Genomic DNA, 24,600 nt, shown 5'->3' on the forward strand with positions numbered 1-24,600 from the left:
TTAATCTCATCCATTTCATATCCTTTTTTCCTTCCCGTGACAAGCAAGCTGTACGTTGTAACAAACATCTACACGAAAACATATAAACACATACATTTGCACATACATACATATACACATACATAAATGCATATATACACACATATATACACATTAATAGAAAGCAGTTCAGAAAAATTAACTAGCACACTAATTGTGTATAGCAGTATATATAATGTTCATACCTCTGATCATCCCCCACCTCTCCAATGAAGAGAGCGAGGTATTTTTTCAACTTCTGCTGGGAAAAGTTTGTCCATTGCTAAAACACTTGCTTCTTCAAGTGTCCTTGACGTGTGAGTTGTTATAAACCAAGACAATATTACTTTGTCACTGTCATTTTATTTATCATCCCAGAATTTATAAACTTGGCAATTTTTGAAGCTGCAGCTATATTTATGATCTAAAACATTTTAAAACTTTGTATACATTGTGCATTATGACTCAGTTATCCTCATCCTTGTAAATTTCCTTTCACGGCTATAGTAGCTTTATTGGGCCACATTATTAAACCTATGACACCATAAATAACAAGCACATGACTTCTTTAAGAGCCCATTTTCCAGGAACATAAAAACAAAAGACAATTAAAGCTGTGTACATATTTTAATAATGACAAGTGATAAGAAGTTCTTTTCTGTATTTTTTAAATGTTTTTACATCCTCCATCCTAACAGAAGATAAAGATATCTTTTTTGTATCTTTTCTCTATACCATTACACAGGCTATCCCACATATCTGGAACATTATTCCACCTCACATTGACCTCTTGGGATTCCTAATGAAATTCAAGGATCAGCATAAAGGCTGAATCCTGAGCAAGGTCTTTTCAAAGTGGCATGATCTACTATACGTTGACTGAAGCCAGAGATCTTGTGTCTATATTCGCTTAATTACAGATGAATAAATAGGTGGCTGGCTGGCTGGCTGGATGGATGGATGGATGGATGGCTGGCTGCCTGGATGGATGGATGGATGGAAGGATGGATGGATAGATGAAAATATATGAAAGTGCTTACTATTTATAAAGCACTGCTTGGTGCTGGGGAAAGAAAAGAAAAAGATAGTGATAGTTTCTCACTCTCATTCTAGTGGGGGGAGGCAACACCTATGGAAGTTTGCAGCTACAAGGTGGATGGGAAAGTACCATGGTCTTTAGAACACAGTGGGAAAATATGTGGTAATGAATTTTATTTGATGTCACTTCCAAAGATAAAATAAAATCTTTTCATATGTTGAACCATTTGACAGTGCCTAGGAACTTAATGACAAAAACTTTATTGTCACAGTCCTCAGGTAGTTGAGTTCACATGACCTAAAAAGAGAGTTTTACTAAATGGCTTCTGAAGTCTCTTTTTTATTACTTTCAGTGAAAATTTGGGGTAAAGAAAGAAGCATTTATTAAGTACCTACTATGTGCCAAGCACTGTGCTAATCAATTTGCAAATATCATCTTATTTGTTCCTTATAGCAACCCTAAGAAATAGGTGCTATTATTAACCCCATTTTACAGATGAGGAAGCTGAAATAAAGATTACATGACTTACCCATAATCAAAAAGCTGGGACCTTCTAGGAACAAATTTTTAATTTGTCCCCATTTTTAGCAGTTTGTTCAAAATTACTTTGTATTTATTTACATTGTATATGCTTTGTTTTTATTTGTCTGTGTACTTATAATTTGCATCTTGCTAAAGCTGAAAATGAGGGTTTTGTTCTTCTTTTTGTAGCATCAGGGATTAGTATAGTTCTTTCCTTATAGTACATGATTAATAAATGCTTTTTAAAAAAATAATTTGTTCCATCATTTCAGTTGTGTTTGATTCTTTGTGACCCTGTTTAGGGTTTCTTTGGGAAAAATACTGGAGTGTTTTTTATTCCCTTCTACATCTCATTTTACAGATGAAGAACTGAGGCAAACAGGGTCACTCAGATAGTGTCTGAGGTCAGATTTGAACTCAGGAAGACGAGCCATTCTGACTCCAAGCCCAGCACTTGGCAATCTATCCACTGCATCACTTAGCTGCCCTTTGCAAATGAATAAACCTGAATAATAACTGTTTCAAAGTTCTAAAGTAAATCATGTCCAATTTAGTTTTTGTCATTCATTTCATCTTTTATCAGGTCAAGAGTTCCAATTGAAGTGATGTTCTATGAAGTACTTAGGGATCAAGTATTTTTATCCACAACCTACAGTGGAACAACTGAAGAGTCAAAGAAAGTATGACTTGGTCACACTCACCCAGCTAATACTCACTTGAAAGCCAGTCTTCTGGCCCTGAGCCCAGTAATTCTCAATAATTGATATTTAATTGAGCACCTTATAATATCCAAGGGACTTTTGCCTTTATTTTTTCAGTAGACATTCACGATGAGATGAGTTATATATGTTTTTCCCCATTTAACAGTATTCTTTCCCAGTTACATGTAAGGATAGGTTACAACATTCATTTTTGTAAGATTTTGACTTCTAAATTTTTCTCTCTCTTCCTCCCCTTCTCCCCCCTTAAGAGAGATAGCAATCTGATATAGTTTTACAGTACAGTCATGCTAAATGTATTTCCACATTAGTCATGTTGTGAAAGAGGAATGAAAACAAAAGGGGAAAACATGATAAAGAATACAAAACCCCCCAAAATGTGGAAATAGTATACTTGGATATGAATTCAGATGCCATAGTTCTTTTTCTGGATGTGGAGAGCAATTTCCATCATGAGGACTGTCTTGGATCATTTCATTGCTGAGAGGAGCATTGTTATTCTATCATAGTTAATCATCACACAACGTTACTGTTACTGCTCACAATGTTCTTCTGGTTCTGCTTACTTCACCTAGCATCAGTTGTGAGGTATATAGAGATGGCATTCCTTTTTTGTTAGAATTTTATTTTGCAAAATATATGTATAAACCAATTTTGACATCAATTTCTTAAAACTTTGTTTTCCATCTTCTCTTCCTCCCTCCCTTCCCACCCCCACCCCTAAGAACCCAAGCAATTAAATATAAGTTATACATAAATAACTCATGGAAAACATCCCCACATTAGCTAGATTGTTAGATACAGATGGTGTTCTTATCACCACTTTATAGGATAGGGAATCTGAGTTTTATCTTTGGTCAAAGAGCTAATACTGTCACAGGTTGGAATTGAACCCAGGATTGCTGGGTCCAAGTTTAGCACCTTTATTATCATATAAAGCTTCTATTTTTTTAATATTTACAGTACTTTTGCTAAGGCCCATTGAAGGTTTATTTTTTGTTGATTGATTTCAAAATTTGGAGATCAGGATGTGATTGAACCAAAGATACAGAGTGAATGATGAATTGACTGAAGACCAGGGTCAGTTTGGTATGGTATTTCAACCTCAAGCATCAGGCAAGGGTTTATGGTCAGGAATACATAGGTATCTGTTAGAAAGAAGACATAGTCTCACTTGGGAAATAACTGGATATACATATGGGATAAGTTTCAAGATTGATGGATTGTAGCCTATTTGGTGTTTCAGAACCAGCAAAATTTCTGCTCAACTCTTAGGTTAATCAAGTTCTTTATCTCGTGGGACTATGAAGTATTCTGATATCAAACACAGGGAATACTAGAGGGCCATGAACCAAGTCTTACTTGAAAGATCACTGAGTTTAAAGTGAAAAGACCTGAGTTCAAAATTGGTCTCAATCAGCAACTACCTCTGTGACCTTGGACAAGTATTGATGTTCCCTCTCCTGGGAGTGATAATGACACCATGTATGCCAATAATAACACTACTTAACATTTATTACCATTTATAACATTAAAGTTTTTAAAGAAATTTATATTATCTATTTTGATTCTCCTGATAATCCTCTGAATTCAGTGTTATCATTATTACAATTTTATTGTTGAAAAAATTAAGACCGAGAAAATTTAATTAATTAGTTCACAGTCCCTCAGCTTGTAAATGTTTGAATTGAGATTCAAACACAGTTCTTCTTGACTCCAAACGCAGTGCTCTCCTTCCTGTATCATCATAGCTCACTTGTGTATCATTTGCTTATATGTCTTCCTCTGCTTTGTAGCTGCCTCATACATGTGGATTTCAAGCTCTTGATTCTAACTTTAAAATCAGCATTTAATTTCAACTCTAACTTGACACTCAGTGTTAGAGGAAAAGCTTTGTACGTGACTTTTTCTTAAGTTTGTCTGATGGCTTTTTGCACAGGAATTTTCTGCAACTCTACTGTTCCCTGAAGGGAAGAGAGGGACCTGGCTGGCTGGGCTGACCCGGACTGTCCCTGAGGTTAATGGGGAAGCACTCAGTCACAGTAGGGAAGAGGGTACATGCACCAATTAAGCCAAGTTAAGGGTATCTAGCAACTCTCGTGAAGTCTTTTAGGAAGATGAGTGATAGGTCTCCCCTAATTGCCCACTTCCTATTCTGATCATAATACTTTTATTTTTTCTTTCATGGGAATATGCCAGAGGTCATTGTAGACATTAAACATCAGGCACAATTAACTTTGCTCAACATCAGTAGACGTTGAAGTATCCTATAGCAATGGAATAACCTCTCAGGTAGAATAGAGACAGGCTAGAATTGAGATAGGAAATAACAATTCTCACTTTCAACTTACCTTGCAGGGCTAATGCAGGAAGGAGGAATACATTTCATTCTGAGTGTCACACATACCTCTTATTCAGATTCCTTAGCCCTCCAGTCCAGAACTCTAACAGAAATCAGAACAGATGTGAAAGGACTTTCATATAGGTTCTCTCCATATGACCTAAATTCATCAAAAAGAGACTAGCTACACTGTCGAGGGTCAGAGCTACATCAGGGTTGGGACAACCAGACCCTTTTTCCAGGGTACTTTATTTTAAAGGGTAAATTCATTTAAACCATAGATTCCTTCCTCATTAAAGAAGCCATTAGAGTAATTCATTTTCTCACTCAACTTAATTTCTCTTATTCAAATTTGTTACCATTTTCATATCATGGATGGTAAAGGTGATTAAAGGGCAGATTTATTACTGATTACCTGTACATTTGTTTCATGCTGTTTGGTTCAGGAATTAAAAAAAAAATAAAACGTAATTAAGATTTTGAAAAAAAAAAGATAAGCAGACCTATATTTAAAGAAATAGAACTATAATCGTTATCTAGTCTAAAATTTCCACCCTATAGAAGGTCTATATATTACTGATACATAGGGTCTGGCATCACTTATTGAACATTATATATCACCCAATATGCCCACAGGCAGCTAACAGGTGCAGTGAATAGAGTGCTGGGTTTGAATCAGGAAAACAGCTACATGAGTTCAAATACACTTATTATTTGCATGACTGGGAAAATCACTTAGCAGTGTTTGCCTCAGTTCTTCTTCTGTAAGATGAGATGGAGAAGGAAATTAAAAGCTCTGGTATCTTTGCCAAGAAAACCCCTCAAAAATGTCACAAAGTGAGTGTCTGATGGGACCAAAATTACAACAAAATCATACTCCCATAAGTTTTCAATCTAAAAATTCACTAAATGCAGCCTCATCTCTGCTTAATGGTCAAATAAAATACAATTTTATCATTTAAAAAATGATAAAATTGGGCTTACTGATTTTCAATATTTGATCATTGATCACAGAATCCATATAGGTTGAGGCCTGGAAAGGCTGACCAAATTCACCATGTAGTCATAAGGTAATATGGTCACAGATTTAGAGTTGTAAGAGTCTGTAATGACACTGAGTCTAATTCCATTTTACATACAAGAAAAGTGATACAAGTTGTGTCAGAGAGGGGAATTAAACCCAGGAACTCTGATCCCAAATTTTGTTTTCTTTCCATAATACCAGCCATATTCTTTACTTAAAAATTCATTCATCAATTCAATTAATTTTATTGAGTACCAAGGGACCTACATAGTTCCCATTAAGTATAAACAAAACTGTATGCATAAAACCAAAACTTTACTGTACCAGTCAACAAAGTCCAGAAAAAAAATGAAATCCTATTTGACCTCTATATTTCAAAAGTCAAGAATTTCCATGGATTGGGTTACCCCTCAAGAAAGATTTTTTTTTTGGCCGGGCAAGGACAGTTAAGTGACTTGCCCAGGATCACTCAGCTTGTAAGTGAGTGTCAAGTGTCTGAGGCTGGATTTGAACTCAGGTCCTCCTGAATCCAGGGCTGGTGTTTTATCCACTTCACCACCTAGATGCTCCTTAAGAAAGATCTTGAAAAGAGTCCGGATTACCATCTAACTAAATTGTCTTTTTGATTCCATCCATTATAGAATTTAGATACTTCATCAAAAAAAGTTTCACACATTTCTTTCTTTCTTTTTTATTATTCCTAATTTTCTCCCTTTCTTCTCTCCAATTCAATACTTATGCAATTCTGATAATTTAATCTTCTTAAATCATTACTTTCTTTACATCATTCGCTTGATCAGAAAAAAAAAAATCCCCCTATTTTGTGTCCTGGATGAAGTCCAGAATTTTTAGTTTTCCATTCAAGGACCTTGCATGGTATGGACCTAGCATACACCCTTCATGAAATGCCCATATTCTCTTACCTTATACTCCAGTCAAATAAAAGAATGTTAATCCAGCAGACTTCTCATTTTTCCCTGAACATTAAAATTTAATATTTAAATCCATATTTAAAAGTCAACAATTCCTATTGAATAAGGTCTCCTTCAATAAAGGTCTTGAAAAGGAATCTCAATCATAATGTTGGGCTACTTGGTCTTTTATATTCCATCCAATGGAGTGCTTCTTAAAGTCTTCTTTCATAGTATAGAAATGAGCAATCTCCAAATCTTTATTTACTGGGAGTGATTATCGTGATGCTTATTCTCTTCCAGTGTCATATGATGAATGTCTCTGAAGTCAGGGACTGTCTTCAATTTTGCCTGTTATTCCTTGAAAATATGAAAGCAGCATGGCATGGTGAATAGGAAATCACCTTGAAACTAAGAAGAGTTGTTTTACATTCCTTCCTTTGACACACACTGGTTCCATGATCCTGGACAACTCATTAAACCTATCCATATGCTAATCAATTCTCCAAGGCCATATATTGAAAAGAAGGTTCTAACCTACACTGGGAGAGAGAATTTCCATACATGTGAGTTCCCCATATTAATAAAACCACAGGTCTAGTACCTATCCCTCTAAGTTGGACCTAATAAAATGCCTCTCACATCAGTGGCCCTTAATAAATGTTTATGGAATTTAATTAATGTATTGCTTTACACATAATTGCCATTTTACTCTATGAGAGATAATGTAGAATAGAGATAGCATTGCTATAGTTCATGTAATTCAAGGGAAGATATTTAGTACTAATCTTACCTAATATATTTAATACTTGTGAACCACTGATAAAGCATTCTGTCTCTCAATTTATCTCGTGTTGTGTTTTTTAAAAAGTTGTTATTGTTTAGCATTAATTCTGGATAGGTTATAATTAGGCAACTTTATCAGAAAGGTAGTGGTAATACAGGACCAAAAAAATCCTTCTATCTATCAAGGAATAACCTCAGTTTCTTCATCTGTAAAATTGTTATGATCCTTCCCTTAGGTACCTCAATGAGCTGTCATGAAGATCAAATGAAATAATTATATTCAGCGCTCTAAATATTAAATGATTAAGGGAATGGCTTGGTCAGGTATAACTTTTCATGAATTATTCATGAATGAGGGACATTGTTATGCCTTTAGTTGCCCAAATAAGGCAGAAGGAGAAGGAAAACACTGAAAAAAATCACTTAAATGGTAAGGGAATACTTATTTAAAATTCTTCTCCTGCCTCTGTCTTTACCAATACTATTTTCTTACAACAATAATAAGCCAGTGACTTGATAAGTCAGTGACTTGACATTGTTGAATCCATGGTGTTAATAACTATATCAAGGCCTAGTAATTATTTTTGCCATACTCACTGTGTAGGTCATCACTGTATTTCTCAGGTGACTGTGGCTCTTGGTAATTAGATGGTAGGTAGATGGTCTAAATTCAGGACATAATGAGAAACATGGGGTACTCCTTTCTCTTCATTGACAAGTTAAAAAAAGACCAAATCAACAAGGGTACAATAAAGTTTATGTAATTTCTATCATTTTGTAGTGGTGATGGTGAATAGGTTCCAAAAAGGAAAGATTCCCTCTCTGTCTTGCATTCTGGGTCTTTCTTTCTTGGACTTTGATATCTCATTAACTTCCATACTATCTTCTTCTCCCCTTTCAACATAACAAAAATAGTTTACATCTTCATCCCCCCTCCAGCCCAGTGCAACTATGTTCAAAAACCCATTCTAGCTCACTGGGTTGATCTGTTGATGGGGAGAAGGGATGAGGCTGACTCTTCTTAGTAAGTTACTTTCCTAGAAAAAGTTTCTTATGTTTGCAGATATGTGTGCAGATTCTTATTGGAAGCTGCTGTTGAATAGTTTTGAATGGTTATAAATAGAATTGCCCTTGTGTGTCTTTGACCCTCATAATCATTTATTAAGAGAGTTGAGTTTATTGAGTTATATATTTAATTAGTTCATTCATTTTCCATTCATATCTGACTCTTCATGACCCCATGTGGGGTTTGTGTGGCAAAAAAAAAATACTGGAATGGTGGCCGATTTCCTTCTCCAAGTCATTTTTCTGGTGAGGGGACTTTGGCAAATAGGGTTAAGTGACTTGCCTAGGACCATACAGCTAGTAAGTGTCTAAGGTCAGATTTGAATTCAGGAAGATGAGTCCTGACTCTAGGTCAGCATTCTATCCACTGTTCCATATAACTGCCCTTACTGAGGGAGGGAGATTCCTAAACTTGCCATGTTAGAAAAAGAAAATGCAAGGATTTCCAAAAGAGATTTTAATAATGTTCTTCTTAGATGTGTCACTGACACATTCTATTTTTCCCCTCAATTGATATGTTACTAATTAAAAGGTTAAGGTGAAATGTTTTAGCAGGGCAGACAAGAAATGGTACAGAGAAACAAGTTCTAGTGGCAGAATATCAGACTGGAGGCCTGCAAACTTTTTTTTAAAAAACCCAGTTTCATCCTTTAAGCTCTCCTACTTTAGGTGTGATGTAAGGAAAAAATATTCCTATGAGTGAGATCTGTCCCAAAGGATAATGGTATAATTTGGGATGTAACAGCTTCTTTCTCAGTGGAGGTCATACAATCAAAGACCTAGAACTACAATGAACCTTAGGCTTTTCTAGCCCAACCCCATCATTTTACCAGTGTGAAAACAGACCCATTGAGATGAAGTTATTTGACCAACATCAAACAGTGTGCAGAAGAATGCATTGGACTCAGATCCTCTGAAATCAGGGCCAAAACTCTTCCCACAGCCCTTCTTGAGTTTGTTATAGGAAATTATTTTCTCAGCTGTCCCCACCCACTCTGAAAAACTATTGTCCTTTGATTAATTAGTTTCAAGACCTTGGAAAAGACTTTTAACCTCTGAACCTTAATTTCCTTCTGCACACAAATAATAATGGTGGATGTGAAAGCCCTTTGACATATACAGCAGAGGAAGAATTATTAAATTAAAATGAACAGTGACTGGATGCTACTTTAGTATTTCAATGCTTAAAAAAGTCTGCACCTTGGTGCATACTAATAATACATAAAACTCAGGTGAGAAAATTCTAGGTTCAAATCCTACATCTGATTCTTGCCAGCTCTGTGAACATAGCCAAGTCATGCATCCTGCATATTGTCCTGAGTTTCTTCATCTATAAGATAAAGATGAAAAATAACAACCAAAAAAGAGCAAAAACAATGATAACCATGACCACAATGATGATGGTTGTGATGAAGGTAATGGTGGTGGTGATAGAGATGATGATGACAATAGCTCGCATTTACATAGTGCTTTCAGATTTGAAAACCATTTTTTAAAAAATATTATGTCATTTGATCCTCACTATAACCTTAGGAACTCACGTCTTCTTCATTCCATGACAAGATCTTATCTACTATGCCAACATGATGCCAACATTTCTTTGTACCTCATATATGCATGGTTGGAGACATATTGAGGAAGGGATAACAAGGGACTTGGAGGCACAAGAATGTAGAGGGTACACAATTTAAATGATAATTATAGAAGATTGTGCAATTTTAAACATACTTTTAAAATTTTGACAGGATTGCAATGACTTTAGAGATAGGGATCAGAGTTGTGATCTCATTGGTTTAGGTAATTACCAGGTGAGGAAAATTACTTCTATCAATGAAGGTTGGCACCTTCTCTGTAACTGTCTTAGAGAGATCCTTACATTTCTGAGATGCTAAATGACTTATTTGCTGAAGGTGACACAATCAGTATATGTCAAGGGTGGCTCCGGAATCTAGGTCTTCCTGTATTCACATCTCTAACCTACTTATTACACCAAAATGCCTCATTTATGACATGCCATTTTTAAGCTTAGCACTTAGTAAGCAAGAAAAGGACCAAGACCACTGTATCCAATGCCCACTGTTATCCACAGATTACCTGATGTCTAAAATAGTAGAATTCCAAAAGGAGAGTTGAATTTCATGTCAGGTATACTTCTAGAATTAAAATCAGGTGTAGTTTGAATCAGGTAGAAATAAAGATCCACATAGCAGAAGAGATAGGACACTGAACTTGGAACCAGAAAGACTTGAGTTTAAATCACCTCACAGACACTTGCTAACTGTATGCACATGAGTGAAACTAATATTTAACATCTTTATCTCAGTTTCCTTACATGTCAAATGAAGGCATTGGGGTTTATGGCCTCTGAGAAACCTTTCTGTTCTAAATGTGTTATCCTGTACACTCAAGGTCAATACCAATTCTGATATCGCACAATTCTATTGTTATAAGAAAATTACCATGCTTTAAATGGCCTTTGTGAATAGTATAAATGCAAATCAGCCCTTTTCCATTATACTGAAGCATTCCAATGTCTCACCAGAGAGGTGTCTAACAATTTCAAGTGTTACCCCAGAAATGACTGCATTTCACTAGGACAGAGTAATCATACTTCTTATTTTTAAAAAATGAAAGCACTTGAGAAACTTGAGTTCAAGTGTATTGTGAAGAGCTAATCATTACTCTAATATTGTTTGACAGTTTAATATACTTTCAATATTATAGCTGAATCCAACAGTGACATTTTTTTCCTGACATAACATCTCAACATCATAGAGAGATCTATCTACTGTGGATATAAAGTTCCTGCCATCTGCTGACCTCTTACTGAACTTGACTGGGAGTAGAGGGAAATGACCTTTATTTCATGATTCATTTCTCTTTTCTTAGCTCCAGGAGAGGTGTGAACATTGTTAATTCTAGGGAAAAAAGTTAAAAGTCTTAGTGAAATTAGTTCCTTTACCTTCTTCATTTTATAGATGATGCCATATGCATTATCACGACTTTTACAATATAACACAAATTAATCAAAGTAAACCTAGAACTCAGGTCTTCTCCTAGTCTATTGCCCTCACTATTCCTATCACCAGATGTAAGAAGGAAATGGCCATTGTATAGCAATCAGAACCTTTTCTTCAAAGTCTCAGTCTGACTCTTGCTTAGAACCAACCAATCTCTCACTTTTCTGAGAGTTATAGGCCCTGTTTCTTTTAGGATCTTGACTGCAATGGTGACATAACCACTAATGCACATTCCTATTTTCTTTTCCAATATAACCTAAGGATTCCTGGTTCTTAGCATACACTATTTCTGACCAAGATATCTACTGTGACTTTCTATATGTACCTTCCCTATATGTATTGTCATCTGCAATGATACTCTTTGAGTAAGGACTCTCTTACTTTTCTACTTCTCTTCCCATCATTTAGCACAATACTTGGCACATAATAAGTATATCAAAGGTTTTCCATTCTATTCCATTCACTATCATTTTATCCTCATCCTTTATCCTGGCTTCGACATGACCTTGAGTGCTCACTCCCTAATGGAAGGGTAGCAGTGACTTTGGCAAGTCAAACAGGTAGACAATTTCTCAATACAGATACCTTCCTTTGAATCTGACCAAATGAAGGCCAGTCCGGCAAAGTCAAAGGTGATTTATCACCAGTTAATTGGCCCACAGGTAATTTATTTTTTCTTTTCTTTTCTTTGTTACCCCAGGGGGAACACTGTAACTTATGCAACATTTGACTAAGTTCATATCCTCTTCTCAGATACTCACTAGTTGTATAGCCCTGGAAAAGTCACTTAACCTCTGTCTGCCACAGTTTCCCCATCTATAAAACAGGAATAATTATAGCCCCAACCTCCCAAGGTGGTTGTGATGATGAGAAAATATTTCTAAAGCACTTTTCAAAACTTAAAGTGTCATTTATTGTTCTTCTTCTTCATCCTCTTCTCCTCCTCCTCCTCTTCCTCCTCCTCCTCCTCCTCCTCCTCCTCCTCCTCCTCCTGCTCCTTCTTCTTCACAATTTAACAATCAGTTTAAGTTTCCTGGAGTAAGTAGAATTTTATTATAGAATATAATAAAATAAGATAAGTATTTATAATGTGCCTACCTTTTGCCAGGCCATGTGCTAAACTTTAGAATACAAATAAGAAAAAAGTCAATACAGATAGTGTCTGCCCTCGAGAAAATTACTTAAATGGGGGAAGGCAATATATAAGAGGAAACTGAAAAGTGTTGGGTGGAGGAGTGCCAGAAAATGATGATGGGATTGAAACCAAGCAGAGCAGCAGATGGCAAGTGAAGAAATGGCTGGCATTATGAACCCTTTATAAAGGGAGGTTTCTTTTGCTCTTCTCTCCAGTCCTCCAGTCATAGAGGCAGAAAAGAAGGCGGATATTGATGAAGTGTGAGAAGCAAAGCTGAACCAAATGCATGATGAGTTTCCTGGTCATGAGATTATCTGTTGATGAGTTTATTCTTGGTAGGACATGATAAAAATTATGACTTAGAAGAGTAGCCTATGGCAAAAGCAGTTTTAGATAAGTTTTAAGTCCAGTTTAGAGGTATATGGGATGTTCAGGGAGGACTAGCACCTCTGGTGGGAGGGCTTGCTGAGGCCTTTTCAGAGTTGCTCACCCATACCTTTAGCGTCCAACCAGTTGACCAACCTTTACCTATGACTCCAAGAAATTGTAGCATTCTCAGTAGCCACATCTTGTTAAAACTGTGGCTAGGTGGTGCAGTGGATAAAGCACTATCCCTGGATTCAGGAGTTCCTGAGTTCCAATCTGGCCTCAGACACTTGACACTTACTAGCTGTGTGACCTTGGGCAAGTCACTTAACCCCCATTGCCCCGCAAAAAGAAAAATAAATAAAAAATAACTGCCTTAGAAGAAGTAGGTTGAGAGCAACTGAAATATCTCATACTTCTAGATGAGGTAGGGGAGATTTCTATCTCAAGTCTGTGACTACTTCCCAGGGGGTGTATTCCCAGCAGAATTGGTCGATGAAAACAATTTGTTCCAATGGGCATGAAAACAGCAGAAACAAAACACCTGGAGCTTGGCTAGACATTAAATACATACACAAGTGTCATCCTGTGCATCCTGGGCCACCATCAGTTGTCCTGATTTTATCTTGCCACTGAACGTTGATGATTCTCTGCCTCACTTAAATCCAATTGATGGGCAAATCACGACATCACCCCATGAGGTCACTGGTCATCTTTGAAAATGAAGGACAAATAATAAGTGCAGTTTAGGATAATGTTGATATTGTAAAAGAAGTCAGGGTCAGGGAAGTATGTGAGTATTTGGGAGTGGAGGAAAGGGAAGTGTTATTGATATCATTTGATTTTTAGGTATAATCAAAGAGTCAATATCTTTTCAATCTGATTGTTTTCTCATTCCAACAAACTTTCAAAAGAGTTATGCCAGGGGCAGCTAGATGGCACAGTGGATAGAGCACCGGCCCTGGAGTCAGGAGGACCTGAGTTCAAATCCAGCCTCAGACACTTCACACTTACTAGCTGTGTGACCCTGGGCAAGTCACTTAACCCCAATTTCCTCACTAAAAAAAAAAAAAATTATGCCTTCCAAATAATAATCATTTTGGATGGCACTTCTGAGATGTTTAGGACAAACTGAAGACCTGGTAATCTACTTGGGGATTTGGTTAATGTACTCCTCCTCTGAATTAATATTTGGTTGCCTTATCATGAGTTCTGTAGGAGAAGTAGTATCTCTGAACCTTCTGACCAATCCTAGAGGGTCCTAGATTCCAGTCCTGAAACATGAAGCAACATGTATCTGTTTGATAAATAGCTGAGGTCATTGCACAGTAGCTCATATGGAGTGGTACTGACTAGATTTAGACATAGAAGACATTAGAGGTCATGAGTTCCAACCTATTTATTTTACAAAGGGCTACTTTGAGGCCCAGAGCAGTAAAGTAATTTAGCCAGATTATCACAGGTAGTAAACATTGGTGGTGAGATTCTAACCCAGGTCTTCCTGACTCTAAGGTCTGTGCTGTCTACTACATAAAGTTACCACCAAGTAATTATCTTGTTTAAGGGCAGAATAACATAGCACAAGTGAGAAGCTCAGAAAAATGGATGAAAAGACAATGGTTTTTGATTCTCTATCAATCAGTCCTTATTCTTAAATGACATCAGTGTAATGGGGAACAAAAGATGGTTTTAAAAAAGCACCAGTGAACCAGAATCCAAATATTAAGAAGATATGGTAAGGTTGTGATTTGCCTCAGTGAACTGAGAAGAACCCATCATATGAAATCACAAATCCACACAAGTATTTCAAAGACCACTGGGATTTCGCATTGAGTGTTAATGGAATGAAGATACATTTGTAAGCTTAAGATCATTTAGAGCCATAAAAAGAAAGGGCTGACAGGAACTTTGACCCAGGCCACTGAACTTAGTGGACACTGGCAACACATGAGGTCTTTCAGCATCATAGTGAAAAAATAGAGTTCACTGAGTTACCAAGAATAGCCACTTAAAATAGGAAACTACCAGAGAGTATAGTGGGTGTTGTTGTTAAGTCATTTTTTTTTTTCATATGAGTCCAACTCTCTATGACTCCATTTGGAGTTTTCTTGGCAGAGTTGCTCTAGTGGTTTACCATTTCCTTCTTCAGGTCATTTTACAGATGAGAAAACTGAGGCAATTGGATATTATTTTTCCTCTCCAATAAAGGATTAAGCATTTCCTCCAAATGAGAGTGTTCTTTTAACTGTTTATCTAGCCTACTTAAATCTCTGATCTCAAGAGAAAGAAAAAAGATATTGATGAGATGGGTGAAGTCTCAAACTGACTCCTATCCCTAAAATATGCAAGCAGATCATCTTCCCAAACAAAACAGCCAAACTGTATTTACTTTCTGGCTTTTTGGTACTAAAATATCTAGGGATACAAAACTTTTAGGTATGAAAATGTTTATGGGTTGACTCTGTGTCTGGTTAAATTGTTGGCCAGTTTGACATTTTCCCTATTTCTCAAAAGATTCTCCTCTCCAGAGAAATAGGACTTCTCTATTCCTATATTTTTTCCTTCATTTGACTCATTTTATAATATATATATATATATATATACATATACATACATATATATAAATACATATATATAATTATCTCTGCAAATAGATGAAGAAATGAGAAAAATATTAAGCTCTTTCTAGGTGCCAAGAACTTCCTTGGTGCCAAGTACTGAGGAAATGATTGTCAAAGTAAGACATTCGCTGCCCTCCAGGAGCTTACATTTTAACTGGTAGACTGTGACTTGACTAATCACAGAGATGCTAAGTGGAGCTAAAAGGGAAAATATGTCACCCTTTTGAGAAGCCTTGGTAGTATTCCTTTTATTTCTGTTCCATAAGGAAGTATAAGAGTAGGTTTCCCACCCCCCCACCCCCACACACATCATATGCAATTTCAGGTCAGGGAAATAGCATGATCAAGTAGCTAAGGCCATTGAGACATAGTGCACTCCCATGGCCACAGGGCAGATGACTGTAAGAGGACCTCTCCACCACCTCACGCTTTGAAGGAAGATGCTTTCTTTCCAATTGAATTCTCTCCTTTTTTTAAACAAAAGAAAAATACAAAAAAAAATAATAATCTACCATACTCATCATAGCTGTTGACCTTGTCTAAATCTGTAATCCATAAACTCCTTGACATGTGGTAGTAGGGAAGTATCCCTGATTATGCTATGAAATAATGTCTTCTCACTTCATTGATAAAAGTGTAAATGTCCTATCATTGTTATTTTTTTAGTATTATAGTCATTGTATAAATTTTCCCTCTTTGATTACTTTTGCTTCTTTTCATAACACCCTTAAGGTGTTACTTTAAATTCTTCATACCTGCCAATCTTCATGATGAAATATGCTATTTCATTTGTATAAAACAAGTAGTTCAGACATTCCCTAGCTTATTGAAACCCAATGAACTGCCAATTATTTGCCATCACACATAAAAAAAAATAAAGTGCTATTATAAATATGTTATTGTCCATACGGAATTCTCTCTGCCTTTGACCCCATTTAGGGACATTGTCCAGGAGTATGTTCATTGGGTGAAGGCATGAAAGTGTTAATTATTTTTCTGGTATAGTTTCCAATTGTTTTTAGAATGTTGGGACCAATTCACAATTCCACCTACAGTGCAGTGTATGTTTGACTTTATTTCAAGCATAACTGCTGAGTCAGAAAAATACACTGCTGTGTTAGGGAAAGCCTATCCAAGTCTACTCCAAAGGTTACACTTTTCATCCTTAAATCAAATCACTTCAACCAAACAACAAAGAGAGGAGATCAACCTGCTGAGAAAACCTTTCCTTCTTGTAGCAACTAAGCCTCCTCTTCCTCCTCATTTTCCTCCTCCTCCTCCTTTTCCCAAACCACTGAGCATGGGGTCATGGCATTGAGAGATGGACAAGACATCTGATCTAACCAAATCATTTCATAGATAAGGTAAATAAGACCCAGAGTTATGTGCCCAAGGTCAATTTAATTATTAAGTACTTCTTATTAAGTGCTTGAAAGTGAGCTGGAAATACAAAGAGGGGAAAAAGTAAGCTATCAATTTCCCTATGGTTCAAGTGGTTAGAGCAGGGAGTAGGTTTTATGTAGAAATTTTGGTGTCTAGAACATGCAGAGACCTGGTAAAAGCAACAAGAAAATGGACCCTAAAATCAATCTTTATGTGAAAATCACAGCTAATTATAGATGTGTGTATCTGTTCCCTTAATTGAATATAAATTCCCTTAGGGAAAGGATTGTTTCATTTCTGTCTCTGCATCCATAGCATCTAGAGCAGTACATAAAACATAGCAGATGCTTATGGAATATTTGTTGATTGGATTATAAAAAAGAGGGAAATTAATTTTATATTGATACAGGTTCTTATTTTAACTAATGACCCTTCCTAACAATTGTGAGGAAAGTTGTTTCTTAATTGCTGACAAATATGTGGCCTCTTTTTGCACCCCCCCCCAGTTTCTACTTCCTCAGATAAAGCCCCTGTTGCTTCATCCTAGTTACACCTCAGATTAGGGGCATAGAATGTGAATCCGGAACAGAGCTTGACCATTCTTCCCTCCCTTTTCTTCAGAGTGAAACTTAAGATCATGGGTGCTAAGCAAAGCCATGGGCCTCATTAGTCCTAGATTTTCAGCAGCAGAGCTAAATGTCCTGGATATTTATAACATTACAATATTTTAATATCATTTTCAGGTGTATGAGAGATTAAAGAATGAAATTATTTGAGTTGCCTTTGCAAAATGTTTGAATTCAGTGAAATCAATGATTATCAATAAATTCTGTCTGTGTTGATGTTTAACTGGTCATGTATAAATGTCTTTTGCTGAAGAGCCAGCTATATTTTACATGTGGATCTGTGATCTTAGTAATTTATTGGCGGATCAATTATTGGTATGTGGGAGCTCCTAGAGCAGGATAGAAATTCCTCTGCCTAAAGGACAAGATTTCTAAAGGCAGGTATCTAGGATAGTATAGTAAAAGTGAAGTTACCACTTTTCATGGGGTCAAGGAAATGTGGTACCATCTTGAGTCAGGAGCAATAATTGAGGTGGTTGACATTTGGGGGGGGGGGCGATGAGGGTTCAGTATCTTACCCGGGGTCACACAGCTAGTAAGTGTCAAGAGTCTGAGTCTGGATTTGAATCCAGGTCCTCCTGAATCCACTGCTAGTACTTTATCCACTGTGCCACCTAGCTGCCCCCAAGGTGGATGACATTTTGAATTTTTTCTGCTTCAAATTTTCATGCCATGGTTTTTATTAACTCAAAAAAAAAAGTGTTAAGTTGGAACTTTCTTTGGAACACTTAAGAGATGATGAGGTTGCAGGAGGCAGTACACCCACTGTGGTTTAACAAAAAGCACTTTGGACTAAGGATCTAGGTTTGACTCCTGGCTCTGCCAATTCCCAGTTATGTGACTCTAGGCAAATCACTTAGCTCTTCTGTGCTTCAGCTTCATACTATATAACGGACAAAGAAGTATCTATACTATGCACATCTTGGATGTAAAAAGGTATATTTTAAGCCTTATGATAATGTGTTATTAAGTTATTTATTGGTATGTAATGAGTGAAGTAAGAGAAGGCACTTGAAGCAGCAAAATAAGTCACGATAGGTTTTGTTTGACAAGCATCTACTACAGTAGTATAGGTGAAAGTATTTTATGGATAATTTAATTTATAGGTATAGGGGACAGCTAGGTGGCACAGTGGATAAAGCATCAACCCTGGATTTAGGAGGACCTAAGCTCAAATCCAGCCTCAGACACTTGATACTTACTAGCTGTGTGACCCCTCATTACCCTGTAAAACAAAGAAACAAACAAACAAAATAATCTGTAGGTATAAAGGAACTTAGAGGCCATCTATTCCAGCCCTCCTTCCTCATTTTACAGATGGGGAACTGAGGCTCAGATTAGTTCAGTAGCATTCCCAAGCATCATACTTTAACTTAACATCAGAGGTATATTCAGTGCTCTTGTCACCATTTTTTAAAGGCCCTATAGACATAATGATATGAAAAAGATTTTGTTAATAGATACATATCTAGCTCTCCTGTGACTTATCACATAGGTTCCAAGGAATCACTGGAATCATAGAAATGTTAAGTGACTTCCTATGGTCACACAGCAAGTAAGTATCAAAGAGCATATTTGAACCTAGGTCTTCCTCATTCTAAACTTAGCATTCTATTCGTTATATCAAGCTGTCATGAACACTTGATAGACAAAATCAAAGCCTTTCACAGTTGATCATTCTAACAATATAATTGTGTACAATCTTCTCTTGGTTCTGCTCACTTCATTGCATCAATTCAAATAAGTCTTCACAGGTTTTTGTTGAAGCATCTTGTTTATCATTTCTTATAGCACAATAGTCTTCTATCCCAATCATGAAATCTACCACTTGTTCAGACATTTTTCAATTGATGGGCATCTTCTCATTTTACAATTCTTTTCCACCACAAGAAAAGCTGGTATACCTTTGACCCAGCAACACCACTTTTGGATCTTTTTCCCAAAGAGATCATAAAAAAGGGAAAAGGACCCACATGTACAAAAAATATTTATATCTTCTCTTTTTGTGGTGGCAAGGAATTGGAATTTGAGGGGATGTCCATTAATTGGGGAATGGCTGAACAAGTTGTGGTATATGAATGTAATGGAATTCTATTGTGCTGTAAGAAACAATAAGCAAGAGGAGTTCAGAGAAACCTGGAAGGACTTGCATGAACTGATGATGAGTGATATGAGCAGAACCAGAAGAACATTTTACATGGTATCATCAACATTATGTGTTGATCTACTGTGATAGACTAGATTCTTCTCACCAATCCAATGGTACAAGAAAGTTCCAAAAGATTCATGATGGAAAAGGCTCTCCAAATCCAGAAAAAAGGAATTGTGGAATATGGATGCTGATTGGACCATCCTATTTCTTTTGTTTTTGGTGCTGTTGGTTTTCTGTTTTGAGGATTTTTCCTTTTTGCTCTGATTCTTCTCTTATAACATGACTAATGCAGAAATATGTTTAATCTTATTATGTATATATAAACTATATCAGATTACCTGCTGTCTAGGGTAGGGGAGAGGGAGGAGAAGGAGGAAGAAAAAGTTGAAATTGGAAATCTTATATAAACAAATGTTGAAAACTATTTCTACATGTAACAGGAAAATAATAAAATACTTTTATTTTAAAAAAGAAAAAAGAAAAGAAAAACTGGTATAAATATTTTTGTACAAATAGGTCCTTTTCAGGGCGGTTGGGTGGCACAGTGGATATAGAACTATCCCTGGGGTCAAGAGGATCTGAGGAATACACCTGAAAATTACTAGGTGTGTGACCCTGGGCAAGTCACTTAACAGCAATTGCTTTGAGAAACAAATAAAAACAATAACCACCAAGAAGAAAACAAAACAAAATAAAACAAACAAACAAAAAAAAACAAATTGGTCCTTTTGCCTTTCAGAACAGGATTCTAATCCAGTTATTCTAAATCTACTTTAAACAGTAACAGGATTTTAGCCCAAATATTCTAGATCTATTTTACATGGTACCCGCTTTTTCTAGATGGATATACTCAGCAGTACTTAATGAAAAACATGGCATTGTTTAATGAAAAAGATCTTTTGAAGAATATTGGGATATTTTTCAGTTAAATATAACAAACTGTGATTTACTGTTCTGCAAATCTTTAATGTGACCTTCTACACTCTCCTAGCAATATGCATCCTGATGACAGCTGCCATATTTGAAATAGTCAAACAATAAAACTCTGTATATTTTCCAGTTTTTCATGTTCCTTCTCTCTTTTCTGCCTGGTTATTTCTCCCTTGTTCTGCTCTTTGTTCATCATATCGTATCAAATCAATTCTAATTCAGATATATGTTGTCTTTGTAAATTGAGTTAAAAGGAAACCACCATCACTCAATCCACCAATAAGCATTCATTAAGTATATACAGTATATCAGATACTGAAGATGTAAAAGATCCATACATTCAAAGAACCTACATTCTCTTAGGGAAAACATGTACATATATGTGTATTTGGAATGAATAAATGATTACATTATTTTTCAAAATTTATAAAGCACTTTGATGTTTGCAGATTTTATCATCAGAAAAACACTAAGTGAGAAGTATTATTATTATCTCCATTCTATGGATGCTGGGAAAGTGAAACAGCTAGAAACTAAGTGACGTGCTCATTGTCACACAACTAAGTGTCTTCAGCCAAATTTGAATTCAGATCTTCTTGACCAAAAGGTCCAGCTCTTTATACACTGCACCACCAAGCTGACTCATAATAACAGATTCCAAGATTAGGAGAATCTATCAGTGGACATCAGCATTTTTCCTACAACTTATAGAAAAGTTCCTAGAGTACTGAGAGTTCATTCAAGTGATTTTTCTAGTCTTATATACTGACAGTTTCACAACTAGAACAAAAAACATCGTCTTCCTCACTCCAAGGCCAGCTCTATCAATTACATCACCCTTTTCCACTTGTGAATGTGTGTATGCACATATCTATATATAAATATCAAGATAGTAAAGATAGATGTGTACATATACAAATATGTATATCTAGAGAGACATGTATATTTATATTTGCAAGTTTATAAAGATAGAAGACACAGAGAGAAAAACATGCCACACACACAGATCAGTATCTGCGAAATAGCAAAGGCTAATTTGGCTTGACTATAGGGTACAAGAAGGGAAATAAGGTATCCTTTGTCTAGAAAAATAGTCTGGAGCTAGGTTGTGAAGGGCTTTAAATGCCAAAGAAAATCTTATAAGTGAAAAAAGTCCTTCCTTTCATCACTTCTATTAATTTGGTATCCCATTCCCCTGCCTAAAGATCACCAATGAGGTTGAAGTATCTACCTCCCAAAGCAGTTCATTATACAAAAACATAGTTCTAACTATAATACCATATAATTTATTTTTTTTCTCTTGACATCAGGTCTCAATTTAGAATTGTTATCACCTCTGGATACTTTAAAAATCCTTTTGTAATTTCCACTCATTGTTACTGGTTTGGCCCTTTTTGGAAGATAGATAGATAGAGAGATAGAGAGATATATAGATAGATAGATAGAGAGATAGAGAAAGAGATAGAGAGAGAGATATATATTACCAGACTAAAAATGTACAGACCTTCAAATAATTGACAGTAGTTATCATACCATGTCTTTATGTCTTCTCTAGGCTAAGCATGCCCATTTACTTCTAGCAGTCCTCATGAGGTATGTACTCAAGAGACTTTACTATCCTTGTTCTTTTCCTCTGGGTACTCTATAGATTATCAATGACCTCTTAAAATGTAGCGCCAAGAACTAGACACTATTCCAGATGCTGTATGACAAGAACAGAATACTGAGAGACTATCAGATTCTTATTCCTGGAATCTGTTCCTCTTTTAATGTAAAATCACATAAGCTTTTAAAGCAACTACATCATAGTTCTGACTCATGGAGCATAAAGCACACTAAGACCCACAGAACTTTCTTCCTCCCAGAGAAATTGCAATCTAGCCTTGCCTCTCCATCCCATGCGTGTAAAGTTGTAATTCTTTTGTCACATTGCTGTACCTTTACCCCTGTTGAATTTCATCTTCTTAGATTCAGCACAATGCCCTAGCTTTTCAGAATCTTTTTAGATTCTAACTGTTCCATCCACCTTGTTAGTAATCCTGCCCAACTTGATAACAACTATGAATTTGATGATCATGCCACTTGATCTAAGCAATTGATGGAAATGGTAAGCAACACAGTGACAAACACTACTGGTTACAGGAAATTTAGTTATTCAGTTATCTGAACTCAGAGAATAGGCACTCTCCATTGCACTTAACTATCCCAAGAAGGGATTAGACTGAAATCTGGCTAGAAGAATCTCACCCCAGCCAGAGCCACAAGAAGCATACTTGTTCTTTGCTTGGGGTCCAGTCAATGAATCCTTTTCCAACACAATGATTTAATTCTTGTCTCCATCACTATGATAAGCCAACTGGATCATTTTTGAAACTTGTCTTCAACCCTATTTGATGCTCTGCCCATTCTGAACGAAAGACTGAGTGTGATGCAGTCTATTTCCAGGCCTGCCATGAATATTTATACGTTGCCTGCATCTTTACAAATTAGAGAGCTGCAAGATGAATGAGAGTAGTGAATCAGAGAAGACACACAGTGTGATGCTGGCAGAAATTTACTATCTCATTTCTATTTAAAACCTGATGACTCAGAGAAGGATGCAGTTCACATCCATTTCAGTCAATTCTTTAATGCTCTCCAGCATGGTGCTAGAAATTTTAATACTCATTGGGGGAGACTTGATTTATTCTCTGGAAGAGCCAGTGTGTACGTCTGTGTTTCTGTTTGTGCCCAACCATGTGTGCATGCATGTGTGTGTATGTGTGTGTAGCCTATTTCTAAGTACAATAAACAGAATTCTTTGCTGGCTATACTAGCTTGGTTAATTATGTAACTGTTCAACAGAGATGATAGGCATGTCTCCATCATTAGTACAATCAAGAGAAAAAGGTTTAAAATAAAACTTAGGGGCAGCTAGGTGGCACAGTGAATAAAGCACTGGCCTTGAATTCAGGAGGACCTAAGTTCAAATCTGGCCTCAGACACTTGATACTTACTAGCTGTGTGACCCTGGGCAGGTCACTTAACCCTCATTGCCCTGCAAAACACACACACACACACACACACACACACACACACTCAAGATAAAACTTAAAAGTCTACAATTTGCTTCTAAATTAGCTTTTAATGCTTTCAGTTTGCATTTCCTTCACATGGTCATCCATCTTCCAGTAATTCATGAGCTTTTTCACTCCATTTCTGTCTTTTCACTCCCAAATTAAAAATAGATTTCACAGGAGGCAACCAAAAAAAAGCGTCAAGCTTTTTGTGGAAATGCTAAAATTCAAAGCTTTTAGATAAAGGATGAAATAGGAAAGACATTAATATGTGGTCTTTCATCTCTGTCTTTGAAATCCTATTTTCTTGGAAACATTTAAGGCACTGTAGTCTGGTGAATCATTTGATGATAATAACCAACATTAAAGCAAATTCTTCATTTTACAAAATGGTTTATGGACATTAACTTCACATAGTGAGACAGCATGGTGAAGTGGGAGGCACATTGAGTCAGGAGTCAGAAGGTTTGGATTCAAATCTCCCTTCTCATGATTGTGAAATGTGTGATCTTGGGTAAATCATCCCATCTCTACGGGCCTCAGATTCTTCATTTGTAAAATGAGTAAATTGAACTAGAGAGCATCTGAAGTCACTCCCAGGTCTATACTTTTGATCCTACAAAAGCTCCCATTTGAACCTTTATCAACCTTGTGAGTTTTTTGGGGGGTATTGTCAGCCCAGAAGCAAAACATCTTAGTTCAGGTCCTTCCACTCACAAGACAGGCAAGTCATTCTTCTCTCAGAGTCTCAGATAACTCTATAAAATTGCAATTTATACTTCTCATGGCTCCCAGGAGACTCTGAAAAATAAACGAAGCCATGGGTTACTTATTTGCAGATGTGGAGGGAATTTCCACAGTGAGTTCCACATACCTATAAAATCAG

At 36.4% G+C, this 24,600-nt stretch overlaps 1 protein-coding gene across 4 annotated transcripts in view; it reads left to right on the forward strand.

Annotated features, from left to right (window-relative positions):
• The window catches only part of LRRC4C (leucine rich repeat containing 4C), a 1,453,400-nt gene that overhangs the window by 183,167 nt on the left and 1,245,633 nt on the right, over positions 1-24,600 (forward strand). The gene's annotated exons all lie outside the window — the stretch shown is intronic.

This window comes from Dromiciops gliroides, chromosome 6 (assembly GCF_019393635.1).
Source record: "Dromiciops gliroides isolate mDroGli1 chromosome 6, mDroGli1.pri, whole genome shotgun sequence".
Taxonomy (NCBI): domain Eukaryota; kingdom Metazoa; phylum Chordata; class Mammalia; order Microbiotheria; family Microbiotheriidae; genus Dromiciops; species Dromiciops gliroides.